A 14,834-nucleotide genomic window follows, 5' to 3' on the forward strand; every position below is an offset into this window, starting at 1 on the left:
TCTTGTAATTATTGATGATTACTCTAGATATACTTGGACTTTCTTTTTAGAGGACAAGAGCAAGACTATGGGGATCTTCAAGATTTTTGTCAAGCAAGCTCAAAATGAATTTGAGTCAAGTGTTATGAAGGTCCGGAGTGACAATGGCACGGAGTTTATGAACACTCAAGTAGAAGAACTTTGCAACGACATGGGGATCAAGCATGAGTTTTCATCAACATACACACCCCAACAAAATGGAGTGGTGGAGAGGAAGAACAAGACATTAATCACTCTTGCAAGAGCAATGTTGGATGACTATGGCATCTCGCAAAGATTTTGGGCGGAAGCCATCAACACCGCATGCCATGCATCCAACCGAGTTTATCTCCACCGCTTCTTGGGAAAGACACCCTATAAGCTTCTCATTGGGAGGAAGCCCAACATCTCCTACTTTCGGGTGTTTGGTTGCAAATGCTACATATTCAAGAAAAGGAAGCACCTAGGCAAGCTTGAAAGTAGATGGGATGTTGGTTTTCTTGTTAGTTATTCATCAAACACCAAAGCATATCGAGTATTCAATAGTGCTACTAGTAAGATTGAAGAAACTTATGATGTAGAGTTTGATGAGACTAATGGCTCCCAAGGGGAAGTTTTCTCTTGTGATGATGTAGGTGATGAACCACTTCGAGAAGTCATGAAGAACATTACTATTAGGCAAGTCAAGCCAAAGGAGGAGGTAGAAGAGCTACAAGTCTCATCCACTCAAGTTGAAGTCACTTCCAAGGATGACTCAAAGGATGAAGATAAGTCTACACCACCACATCACCATGATGAGTCATCCGATGAAGAAGATGATGCCTCATCTCCTCTCCATGATGCCCAAGAGGAACAAGTGGTTGAAGAACAACTTCCATTTGATGACACGCACATCACAAGAGAACAAGCTCAATCTCAAGATCAAGATGGCGAACCACTAGAAGAATCAACGTCTCAAGCACAAGAGAGGCTTATAAGAACTTCAAGAAATAATCCCATTGACTTGGTCATGGGTGACCCCTCCGGTGGAGTAAAAACTCATAGATGTCAATATGCCTCCTTTTGTGAACATTACTCGTTTGTTTCTTGCTTGGAACCCACAAATATAGATGAAGCTCTTGAGGACCCGGATTGGGTGATGGCCATGCAAGAAGAGCTCAACAACTTCACCCACAATGAAGTTTGGGTTCTTGAAGAATGTCCTCAAGACAAGAATATCATTGGTACTAAGTGGGTCTTCCGCAACAAACAAGATGAGCATGGTGTAGTGGTTCGCAACAAGGCAAGACTTGTGGCAAAGGGCTTTGTACAAGTTGAAGGGTTGGATTTTGGTGAAACATTTGCCCCCGTTGCAAGACTTGAAGCCATCCGTATCCTTTTAGCGTACGCTTCACATCACAACATGAAACTCTTTCAAATGGATGTGAAGAGTGCTTTCTTAAATGGCTTTATTAATGAGTTGGTGTTTGTTGAACAACCTCCCGGGTTTGAGGACCCTAGATATCCTAATCATGTTTATAGGTTGCACAAGGCGCTCTACGGGCTCAAGCAAGCGCCAAGTGCTTGGTATGAACGCCTTCGTGGCTTCCTTCTCAACAAGGGCTTCAAAATCGGGAGGGTGGATACAACTCTATTCACAAGAATCATCAATGAAGAGCTATTCGTATGTCAAATTTATGTTGATGATATCATTTTTGGTTCAACTAACCCCACTCTTTGCAAAGAATTTGGAGAAATGATGGCTAGGGAATTCGAGATGTCCATGATCGGTGAGCTCAATTTCTTCCTTGGGTTTCAAATCAAGCTATTGAAGGAAGGGACTTTCATCCATCAAGAAAAGTATACAAAGGATATTCTCAAGAAATTCAAGATGGATGATTGCAAGCCGATCAAGACTCCAAAGCCAACAAATGGACATCTTGACTTGGATGAGAGAGGTAAATCGGTTGACCAAACTCTCTATCGTTCCATGATTGGGTCGCTTCTTTACCTAACCGCATCTAGGCCCGATATCATGTTTAGCGTATGCATGTGTGCCCGGTTTCAAGCTAATCCTAAGGAATCACACAATAGTGCCGTTAAGAGGATCCTTAGATATCTCAAGCATACGCCTAGCATAGGCTTGTGGTACCCCAAATGCGCTAGTTTTACCCTCTTGGGATACTCGGATTCGGACTTTGCCGGATGTCGTGGGGATCGCAAGAGTACATCGGGTGGGTGCAACTTGCTAGGGCGTTCCTTGGTCTCTTGGTCGTCAAAGAAACAAAATTCCGTGGCCTTGTCAACCGCGGAGGCGGAATATATTGCCGCCGGGGCTTGTTGTGCTCAAATCCTCTACATGAAGCAAAGCCTTTTGGACTATGGTGTAGTATTAGATAGGATCCCGCTCCTTTGTGATAACGAGAGTGCTGTTAAAATTGCAAATAACCCGGTTCAACACTCTCGCACCAAGCACATAGATATTCGCCATCACTTTCTAAGAGATCATGTGGCAAGGAATGATATACTACTTTGTGGTGTTCGTTCCGAAGATCAATTGGCGGATATCTTCACCAAACCTCTAGATGAGAGCACCTTTTGTAGGTTGTGAAGTGAGCTTAACATTCTAGATGCTTCTAATGTCATGTAATTGCCTTGTCATATAGATGCATTTCATATGTACAATTGCTAGGGGCTTGTCTAACCTTGTCAAGATAGTGATGAACATAGGTCTTGCATGAGCCGGTGGTCTTGGTTTCGCTCATGGCATGAAGAATGGTTCATCATGAAGAAGCTTGCCAAGGGTTTAAACTTGACAAGATAGATTTAAATTTTTGCAATGCATGTGCTTGTCATATAGAATGCATCCATGTTTAATTTCTAGCTTTGCATTGGCATTGCATCACGTTAGTAGCATCACAAGGGAGCAAATCACACTTCGAGAAAGATATTCATGCTAAATATGATATATCATCTCTACAAGAGTGATAAGATCAATGTTGCGCTTTCATGCCTATTGAGTCACGTCCTATCGAACTTAAAATTTCAATCTCTAAGTTCATAGGCAAAGTGGCTCATACATTTGTTTTTTTTGTGTTTAAACCTCGCTTGGATCTTAATTTGCCTATGTTTATGTAAAAGCTTGCGAGCACTAAGTATGAGTGGTTGAGTGGTGAGGTTGTCTCTCGAAAATGGTCCAAATTGAGCTTTTATGGCTTTGGTTTTGAAAATTTGGATCAGAAGTAGAGTTTGTAGTTCAGCAGAAAATTCTCTTAACTACCGGTTAAATCGATGTCCTGGTTTACCATGCATCGATTCAACCGGTGCTTAAGTCTTCGTGGCTCTGTTTCTGCATCATCTCTGGAACAACCTCTGACCGTTACACCGACGGCCACCGGTGCATCCGATGGTTAGCGGATGATCCGACACCATTGCATCGGTTCAATTAGTGCTACTGCGTGGAGTTTTGGCCATTGCAGCGTCTCTGGACCTTCCTCCTGCAGTTGCACCGACGCCCTTCGGATGCTCCGATGCTTCAGTAGCGGTTCTTCCGGTGCCTCTCTGTTGACCAGTTTCAAAATCGTTCAAATCTAGTCAAATTTACTCCGACTGCAGCATCGGTTCTTCCGGTGATCTAGGGTTTGCGGGCCCGCTCGCCCCGTTTCACTTAACTCCTCCGTGGGCCCCGTGTGTCAGTCTCACGTCCTTTCTTCTACCTCGCGAACTGACGCCCCCGCACCTGATGCCGCTACGCCGCTGCTGCTCTTCGCCCGTACGCTCACACCGTACACCTAACTTTGAGGAAGAGTCTGTTGTTCTGGATAGGATACAATGAGGGGATCACAGCTCTGCAGCAGTGGCTACTACTGTATATTTTGACAGGACGAGACTTTGACCTTGTCGACTTCTTCATCTGCGAGCTAGAGGACGTGATCCTGGATGGGATGACAGTTCACCGTCGCCATCCTTTTGCTCATTGGATCTGCTGGATACTCGCTCAGCTCAGTCAGAATGCTCATATGGATGAGCTGGAGCAATCGAGGACTCACTTCAGTTTTTACTCACCTACTACTCCTCGAGATGATCGTCGAGGCCCGAGAGGCCAGCGCAGGGCACAGCGGATTCTGGATGAGCGTGTTTTAGCTGAGGGTAGAGTTGTGGATGATCCCACTGCAGCTGAGGACGCTTCACTCGCAGCGGCAGAGGCCCAGCTCCCACACTACCTGGTCACAGACTCAGAGGACTCGGAGGATGACGAGGACTTCATACCCACTGTTACCGTCCCTCGAGGTGCTCATGATGATGAGGCAGGATCCTCTGGTGCAGCCCGCACCCCTGCTCCTCCAGTTACCACTACTCAGGTCACTCAGCCTGATTCACTCGCTGCTATTCTTCAGAGGCTCTCTGACCAGCAGGACAGATTTGCTACAGCTCAGCTAAGCATGCAAGCCGAGCAGGCTCGCCAGCAGGAGACCCAGACACTAGTACTTGAGGGGATCTGGCAGCAACAGGAGGCCATGAGGTTACAGCTTTGGCAGCAGTCCCAAATTCAGCAGCAGATGTTCACTTTCTTCTCGGGATGCTTCGATCAGCTGTACCGTCACACTGGACTGCCTGAGCCTCAACTCCCTACACCCTAGCAGCTCCAGTTCGACCCCACTACTCCTGCTCCACCTGTTGGCGGTTTTGTGCAGACACCCTTGGCATTCTTCCCGATGTCACCCCTTCTTCAGACCGAGTTGTTTGCCAGCCCAGCTCCTACTTCCACTACTGCTCCGGCTCTTGTTCCACAGCCTAGTGTCTGGATTGCCGAGCAGCGTGCAGAGTTCCTCAGGCAGCAGCAGGTTCTGCATCAGCTACAGCACCCCTCAGCTCAGTCCCTCACGTTCGAGTCACCCTCCCAGCCTGAGGTGCTCCGTCCGTCTGTTGTGCGCCCAACTCAGCCAGACCTGACTACCGTCACGTCTGCTCCTCCGACGGACTCCACGGTCGTCACCGAGCCAGTTGCTACCACTACTCCAGCTACTTCTGCTGCTCCGACGACTCCGGTAGAGCAGAAGTCCTCTTCGGTCGACGAAGACTGGACGGACGACGACACCGACGACTCCACCGCTCAGTTCTCCACCGGACCGAGCCTGAAGACCCCGCCTTCTCCAGCTCAGGACTAGATCGCCTTCCTTTTTGGTGCTTTATTGCCAAAGGGGGAGATAGTTAGGGGGAGTAGAGATAGGGGGAGCTTGGTGGTTTATGGCGTGTTTGGATCTTCATGGATTTTGTGTATGGACATGTTATTTGAATATTGTGTATGCTCTGTGTTAACATGTCCCTACATGTGCTTTATTTCTAGTAATGCATGCCTATTTATCGCTTTCAATTTCATATCTTGTGTATCTCTACTTTGTGTTGTCATCAATCACCAAAAAGGGGGAGATTGAAGCGCATCTAGGTCGATAGATGCTAATGGTAAGTTTCGGTGATTAATGACAACCGTATGCGACTAACGTGTGTTTTGAAGGAAAAATTAGTGATTAATCTAGTCTCATATCAAATGTGAAAGGAGACCCCTCAATTCGGAACAACCATGCGTGCCAAGGACTCAATTTTAAAGATTAAGGACCTTTCTAGTCTCAAGTGTCACAAGGAGATGAAGGACATTTGATTTAGCTAGAGTTTATAGTTTTTAGTTCTTGACCGTACTATTAAGAGGGGTTCATGAGTTAGTAGCTTGACCGAAATTGAGTTGGTCTTAGAAATCTTGCACACTCGCTCAAAAACAACCCAAGATGGTCAATAGAAGTTAACACAACAGAAGAAGAAACAATCGAAGTTACATTCAAATCTAAGTCGATTCAGTTGAAAACGAAGAAAAATAGCAGCACCGGTTTAACCGATGCCTTAGCATCGGTGCATCTGATGTTTGGCGGAAGTTCCGACGGCCCTGCCGGTCTATCTCTCTGGATGCAAGCAGAAATCAAATCAACAATCTCTATAGCACCGGTTGAACCGATGGTCCCAAGCAAAGCACCGGTGCATTAGATGTACTATGTTCTAGAGAGCATGTTTTGGTGGACCTCAACTCGTCTTCAGCACCGGTTGAACCGACGCTTCAGAATCAACCACCGGTGCATTGGATGTACTATGTTCCAGAGAGCTTGTTTGAGTTGATCAATGAACCTCTTCAGCACCGGTTGAAACGATGCCTCTACGGAGCATACACCGGTGCAATGACGCAAGCCTAGACACTGTGTCAAAAACCCCAACGGCTACTAATTGGACACAGAGAGACCAGTTGAACCGAAGCCTCAAATTTGTCACCCGTCGGTTCTTCCGGTGGTCACGATTTTTCTGCAGTGAACTTCCAACGGCTATGTGACCCTCTCCACTCTATATAAGGACACCCCCTGGCTCATTTGAAGTGCCTTTGACACCTTGAATACCTGAGGCCACCCTTGAGAAGAAGAGAAAGTGCTTTGAGCAAAAGAGTGAAGATCTAGTACATTGATTGTGCTTCAACCTTGAAGAATTCAACCTTTGCAAGTGTAGCAAGTGTGCTTGAGCTAGGGCCAACTGAGTGTAGGTCAAGTGAAGGCTTAGGAGCTTGTTACTCTTGGTGTCTGACGGCACCTAGCCGGTCTTGGTGATCGGGGGGGTTCTTGGTGAGCTCTTGGAGTTTGTGGGAGCCCCAAGACAAGAAGATTGTACACGGTGTGAAGCTCGCCGTTCCGGAGATGGAGAAGGAGCATTCTTAGTGATCACTTGCTCCTTGGTGAAGCAAGGGAGCTATACCCTTATGTGGGTGCTCCAACGTGGATTAGGGGGGAGCGTCAACTCCTCGATACCACGAAAAAAAACCGGTTGTCTCGTGTCCCTTACTTTTATTTCAAGCAATTAAATCCATTTGTTGTTATTCTTGCTTTTGATTGTTTGTAGATTGACTAGGACAACTTGCATGGTTGTGTGATCTCTTGCTTAGGTTTTGATCTTGCTAGTGTGCAACCATCTAGACAAAATGATCATGATAGTGTGTTTACCTACCTAAGGATCTTTTGCTAGCATGCTCTAGTGACTAGATTTCAAATTTGTAGATTGAGCAATACTAGTCTAGGTTAAGAACTAGGTAGAAATTTGAAAAAGTCACAATTCAACCCCCCTTCTTGGGCCACGATCCTTTCACTGGTCTGCTGGACTTGACTCAAAATTGTCAGAAGATCCTTGGGATTTATGAATGCATGCATGTGAAGGGCTAATGCCTTATTAAGCAAGGTTAGTTGTGAGAAGGGCTGACGTACAAGTAACTACAGCCTCTTGCGCTGGGTTGGTATATTAGACAGGAACATGGATGTGGTTTTGCTCGTGTGGTAATCCTATTTTATCGCCCATAAAAAAAATCCTATTTTATCGGATCAAATTAGCCTCAAAGTTCCAACTGCATTTACTTGAGAAATACTCTCTATATATAAGGCTTTACCTTATTGGTTAGATATGCATTTCCTTCCAATGATTAGCCTATTCATATGAAAAAGAAAGGTATATCTAGTTAACAGGTAATTTTATCAATGTTTCATAAGGTATATTTTCGAAGCCCCACATTCGAGTCCGACGCTTGATCTGACGGTGCATCGGTCCATCTGGCGTTGAAATAATGTCGTCCAAAACCTTATGTTGCTTGACATCGTCTCTACATATTTGTTTGGTGCTTGCTCCACTGCTCCTAGCTACAATATCATCGGATCATCTGGTGCTTAGTCCTCGTATTTTGTCGGTGCATCTGGTACTATACTGAGCTTCTTCTTCTCCTTCTTAGGATTGATCCATTGCTTGTGAATATGAGGCCGTCGAACCATCGAGTACTTAGCACATGATCAGTTGTCATTTTAATGCTCTAAATTATTCCATCTCTGAATTTTTGTTATGACTTGCACTTGCTATGATTTGGATCACCTGTTTTGGACAATCTTGCTATGATTTGAACTCCATCCATGGAACCTAAATCCTAAACATCCTAAAAATACGCTCTTCAAAACATAGTAGTTCTAATGACTAATAAGTTGTCACTCAATCACTAATAAAATTATAATTAATAGCCTAATGAGTCCATTTTCCTTAAAACTCCTTCAACGTACATCCCTGATGAGCTGGCAGCAATCAAGCACATAGTCTCATAGTTCCCGGGTCGACCAGCCGGTCGTCGGTCGGGGTCGGGGGTCAGGGGTCGATGGTGTATAAAAATGCGGGTCGAATGACCCCGATTAATCCGGATCGACCCTCCAGGTTGATGATACAAATCACATAGCTCTCATATGTCATACAATTAGAGATGCGAGGTAACATGCATATACAATACAAAAGTAATTAAAGCAAGATTCAAAAAGAAAGAAAGAAAGAAAGAAAGAAAGAAAATATCAACTTGGCTGGCAAGCATTAGAAAGCAAAAAAGAGAGAACATAACACTTTTTTGTCAGAAAGTGGATAAAAATCTGACCTTTTCATTATCCAATGCATACTACCATTGTCAATTATTACATCATCATACCAAAAGCATGTTTGGAAGATTATAAAAGTAAATTGCTCTAGATTATATGACCACGTTGGCCCAAACGGCCCATCACTCATCTAAGATAACCCTATCCTCGAGTCGCTGGCCGCTACACGTCACATGCTGCAGCCATCGCCATCATCTCTTTTCTCCCTGTTCTCTCACCGCCGGCACCAATATGGTAGCTGCCTGCAGCACCTGTCACCATTCAAGAATAAAATTGGTAGCCCGTGGCTCACTCATCCCCCGCAGTCGTCAGCACTCCACCAATGAGACTTGGCGGCGTGGTCCATCATTTTTGCGCTCTACCGGGAGGCCGGCCGTGCACGCTCGGAGGGTGAATCAGGACGTGAAGCTGCTGGAATTGGATCGAGGAACGTGGGGTCGACCCTAAATCTGGTGGCTCAAGCATGCATGCCAATAGTAACTTCCACTAGAGTAATAAGACCATGACCTTGTTTTGGCTTAGAAAGCATGGCTCTGTTGAGGTGAGAGCTCTAGATTCCTGGTGCCTCCTACCCCGAGTACACATCTCACTTGCCCCTGAGAGACACAACTCATGCCGTCTTCTACTCCCACTCTTGGCATTGTAACATAGGCAAACAGTTTATCAGCGAGGGGTGCTGTTCAGTTACATGCTCTGCCAAGATGTCGTTTTATATATAGACACTGTCCAGAGCCTAGACATATAACAAGGAGATAGTACTGATCAACATTTGTGGTAGTAGCTGCAGACACTACCGGAAACGGCATAGCTGCCATGTGCAGCCACTTTGCCGTGTGCTCAAAATCGGGCACACGGCAAAGGCCCTCTTTGCCGTGTGCTGCAAGGGAGGCACACAGCAAAGTACAAGAACACGGCAAATGTGAACTTTGCCGTGCGCCCAACAGCACGACACACGGCGAAAACTGTTGCACACGGCAACAAGAGATGTTTGCTGTGTACCTGCATTAAGGCACACGGCAAACTTGACGCAGCTGATGCCATTGTGGATGTCCGTTCTCTTTGCCGTGCGCCATAGCAGGCACTCGGCAAATTCAAAAATTTGCCGTGTGCAGAAGCTCAAGCACACGACAAAGTTGTTCAAAAAAAATTGATTCCACACTTCCAACTTTTTCTGGTATACAAGTATTGCATATGGTACTTTATATTAACACCTGGTATTTTTTTAGTCTATTTTCTATATTTAGTCATTTAATTTCATTAAACACATTTGTTGGAATTAAGTCCAATTTGAATTGCAAATGATTTGAATAACGGAGTAAAATTCATCGAAAAATCATATTCATATTATTGAGTCCAATCTGAGGCCGTATCCATGAAATGGGAGGCAATAGCGAACATCTTTTTCGCGAGCCATGACCGGGTACATGAGGCCGAATCATTCTAAAATTCTATAAATAACATATGAAGTATAAAAATCCTAAAATTTATTGTGATATCATAATTTCATGTGCTGAGTATATGGTGAAAAATTGAGAAGGTTTCAAACAAGTTTGACCTATGCTCCTTACAGATGGAAACATATCCGAAGAAGATCCATAGAGTCGAGAAGGAATCGTTCAGATTTCGAGTCAAAGTGACGGTCAAATTGGGTTTTCAGTTCACAACTTTTTGTATATCCAATACCCAACTTAGATCCCTTAATGCCAAATTTTAGTAATTTTTCGAATCTGTTTCTTAATTTTAAATTTTTTTGGAAGTTAACCCGTATCATGTGATTTACATTTAAATTGTACTTTAACTACATGAAATAATGGTTTTTTCCAAAGAATCATCAAACATCAAATGTTTATTCACTTTGGCAAAAGTATTTAAAGTTCGTTCAATCATATTTCATTAAACACGCACTACCGGAAATTCCAAGAATGCCGGTTTTAAATGACCTCGGATGTAAATAATTTATATATCGAAATTGTAGAGCTCATTGAGATCTAAAATCTTATAGTTTACAACTTTTAGATTTGAGTTCATTTAGCCATCCAAAATTTCGTTACAAGCGCGTAGAAAAAACATAATAGCCACATCAGCAATCCATGTGTCTACAATGCTGGCTTTTGATTGGCTGAGGTGGCCCTAGCTAGATCCCTCCCCTCTCCCTCCCCATCGCATGGATAGATAAGCCAACCCCACCCCCTCTCTTTCTCCTTCACTGGCTCTCTCTCTCTCTCTCTCTCTCTCTCTCTCTCTCTCTCTCGCTCTCTCTCTCCGTCGGTGGGCAGAGTCCTCGGGCTCGGGCGCGGCGGCCATGGGCGGCGGCGGCGGCGGCCTCGGGCCTCGGGCGGTGAAGGCCGGCGGCCTCGAGCAGCGGCGGCGGCGTGGCCTGGGGCAGCAGCGGCGGTGGTGGCCGGCGGGGCCACCTGCGGGCACCGCCCCCTCTCCTCCCTCTCCTGGCGCCGCCCCCTCTCCTCTCCTGGTGGCGGCTAGCATGGCGGTGGTGGCCGGCGTGGTGCTGGTGGTGGCGGCCGACGGCGTGGTGGTGGCGGCCGGCGTGGTGGCGGCAGCGGCTGCCGTTTTTTTTATTTTTTTGGAAAATTTTTTGCCGTGTGCCCCCTGAAGCGATCCACGGCAATTAGTCTCTTTGCCGGCTGTTGTATGCCGTGTGTTTAACGGCTTTTGCCGTGTGCCTTTGGCACACGGCAAATGAGAGGCATCCGGTAGTGAGAATCAATTACAACATATAAATTACAGACGGAAACAGCTACTAGATGCACTTAACCAGCAGCGATTGTATCAATTTGATATACTAGTACTAGGAGATGTATAAAGAAATGTTTAATTTTCAGAAGGGCCATGCCAGTGCCAAAACTTTATGGTGCACTGTGGCACATGACTGGACCCAAATTATTCATGTATGGCTCAATTTCAGATATGTGCAGTTATTTGAGCAGTCATGTTTTCTTAAGTACTATTAATGACAAACAAACACAAAAGGTCCATCATGTTCCCGGTTTCCTTAAGTACTAATAAAGGGACAAGGAAACACAACTGCACTGACCACAGGAACATCATGTTAAGCAGAAGAGCTGATATTCACGTACGAATCTTCTACAAAATGCATTTTCAGGGATAATCAAAAAGCATGAGCAGCTCCTGTAAATGGATTTGCAGGGCAGTTACTGGTGTACCTGCACATGGATTTTAAGCTGCAAAAAATAGGGGACGACCTGCGGATTAAATGACTTATCAACCATCCCTAGAAACATTTTCTGTAGTAGTAGGTACGGTGTACGTCTTGACACAATTGACCACAGACCTCAGTTGTACTAAGGCCGTGTTTAGTTGCGCTCCGTAAAGTTTTTGAAAAGACATCTTTCTATGTTTGAAGTACTAAACATAGATTAATCACAAAATAAATTACAGAACTCATCTGTAAATCGCGAGACGAATGTAACGAGCCTAATCGATCCGTCAGTAGAGGTTGTTACTGTAGCATTACTGTAGCAATTTAGCGTCTGATTGCGGCCTAATTAGGTTCATTAGATTCGTCTCGCGATTTACAGGCAGCAGTCGCAATGCGTTTTTTTATTTCGTCTAGATTTAAGTCTCCATGCAGGTGCCGGAAATTTTTTTTAGAATTTTGATTTTTGGAACTAAACGGGGCATAAATGTAAAAGCACACTAAAGTAGCCACTGTTGTCTGCTTCATTCAATCTATGTCACAATGGCTCAAATGCACAAGAAGCCCAAAAATAGCCAATCATTCGTGTCATGCACCACACAACTCACTCCATGCAAGCATCTAAGCGGAACGCAGAGATACAAATCTCCTTTGCAGTGATGGCTGGAAGGCTGGTAATAAGCCTAAGCTCTACTTGGATGACAGGCAGAGCGACTGGAAGCTCCTTGGCATAAATTAGCTCAGCAGGTTGTTTGAACCCAACTACCCAAGTGCATGCTCAGCAAATAAGGCCCACGAAAAAGCATGATATCCTTCAGACCAAAGATTGCTAGCCAGGTCTGATTTGGCAGTGAAGCTTGGCACACACTCCTGGTTCCTCCCATGCCCAGTGTGTAGGTAAGTTCTTACTTTTTGTTCAGGGCTCACCAAGAGAAAGCTTAGCTTGTCTCATTGGAGTGGAGTACACATATGGAATTCAGCAGATGCAGCGAAAGAAACTGAAAAAAAAAAGAATCACAGAATACCAAGAATAGGGTACTCAAGGACAGCCTACCTCCTAGTCTCCCGGAACAGCTATTCTAAAGTCATAATTCCAATTAACAGGGTAATGATCATGTACCAGGTATGCTGATAAAACGGATTATAAGTAGTGGCACACCCTATGAAGCCAGATTTCACATGTGACCCAAGCCATGCCCATGTACATAAGCTGAAACTTGTAGTGTCAAATATGACACTGATTCGTACATCAGTCAGGCTAACTTAGGCAGCATACAACTGATTTTACCCAAATCAAAATCTAGCAAGAAGGAAAAAGAAGATGAGGAGAAGGGGAAGGGCATGAGACATGCCAGAAGAGATGGGGGCGAGTCGCAGGGGATCCGGAGACGCAAATCAAAACCTAGCAAGGAGTGCAATCAGTACATAGCAATTGCTTGCAGAGCTTAAGCAGGCAACCGCTCCGCCTCGTTCCAATTTTCTCCTAATGAACCAACTAATTGCACTCGGGAGGAGCCGAGCTGATGAATTTTGTGCACGAACTGCATCAGGAACTCACCTACTCGGCGAGGAGGCACGTCGGGGACGCCACAGTGGTGCGCAGTGACGCCAGAGCGGAGCGGCATGATGGCGTCGTTCTCATTGAGCCGCGGCGGCGGGGGCCCAAGGATGGCGAGGTCGAGGCGGCGCGGGGCAGCTGGCCGGCCGGGGACGATTGGGGCGGCGCGGGCGCGCGAGGACGAGGACGAGGGCACGCGAGGTCGGGACGGCGGCCGGGACGGCGGATGACCGGGGCGGCGCGGGCTCGCGAGGACGAGGAGACGACAGCGCGCGATGTCAGGCCGGCCGGGACGGCGGGCGACGGTCGGGACGGCGGGGGATGACCCGGGCGGCGCCGGCGCATGAGGACGAGGACGAGGGGGACGACCGGCGGCGGCGGCGAGGACGAGCCGAGGGCGGCGGCGGCGCTCGAGGCACGTCGATCTGAAGAATGAACAAGTGTGGGCGCCGATCTCTGTTTTGGGTGCAGAGCAGCACATTAGTGCCGGCTAACCTGCCCTCGTGACGTCAGGTGGTGCAGGTTAGTGCCGGCTGATAATTCTAGCCGGCACTAACTTTCTCCAGTTAGTGCCGGCTAGGTTTACCAGCCGGCACTAACATGTCCCATCTGGCGGGAAGCCAAAATTGGCCACGCCAATTTTTTGTACCCTAAATTTTTAATATTTACAATAATATAACAAAAATTTATTCATAATAAGTTTAATATTTACAATAATATAACAAAAATTTATTCATAGTAGGCTTAATAATTACAATAATATAACAAAAAAAAATTAGCATATTGTTAATTATATCTACACACTAATAATAGGGCATTGAGACCCTTAAGGGCAGTCAAACCTAACTCTAGTCAACATTATCACCACAATCAAATGTAGATGAAAAAATAAATTAGAAGTCCACCCCTAGGAAGTTAACTGCTGCAGGAGCAGAGATGTGATTGACATGTATAGTCTATTTCATTTTAATTCAGCTTATTGCAACAGAGTGAAATTGTAATTTTCACTGACTTGCTTTCTAATACTAGAAAATTCCTAGTCTTCCTTATTTTCATAAGGCACAGGCGAAGTTAAACTCATGATCTCAATGTCATGGATATACTTAACCTAGACTTATTCATATAGCTCTAAACACTGTATTTCAATATCTTAGGTGCCGTCAGTATACACTGTAGCAGAAGTTTGTAAGGAAATTAGGAGAGTCAAGTTGACAAAGAAATGCCTTCTACTGTTCAACAGAAATAGTTCGTATAAGTTTTTTGTCAGACAAGCAGATGAGAACCAATTGTCATTCGTCGTTTCAGAAACAATCCCAATTAAGAATTTAAACAACAGCCTTAACCAATATATTTTGTTATAATTTGACGTCTTGGAGTGTTTGGACCTTTATTTTTAGAAACAACTATATTTTGTTGATTCACTTTTATAATTGAGGTTTTTTACGGTGTACAATACCACCATTTAGTCGTATATTGTATAGAGAAGATCTAACCCTTTGTCAGTAAGGGTAATCTAGTAATTAATACCTAATTATAATTGAGAGACAATTCTATTATAAATGTGTCCCTGTGAAATAATTCAAAAAAATTAATCTAAATGTGTTATAGTCAAACTATCTAG

Source organism: Panicum virgatum, chromosome 6K, assembly GCF_016808335.1.
Source record: "Panicum virgatum strain AP13 chromosome 6K, P.virgatum_v5, whole genome shotgun sequence".
Lineage (NCBI taxonomy): Eukaryota > Viridiplantae > Streptophyta > Magnoliopsida > Poales > Poaceae > Panicum > Panicum virgatum.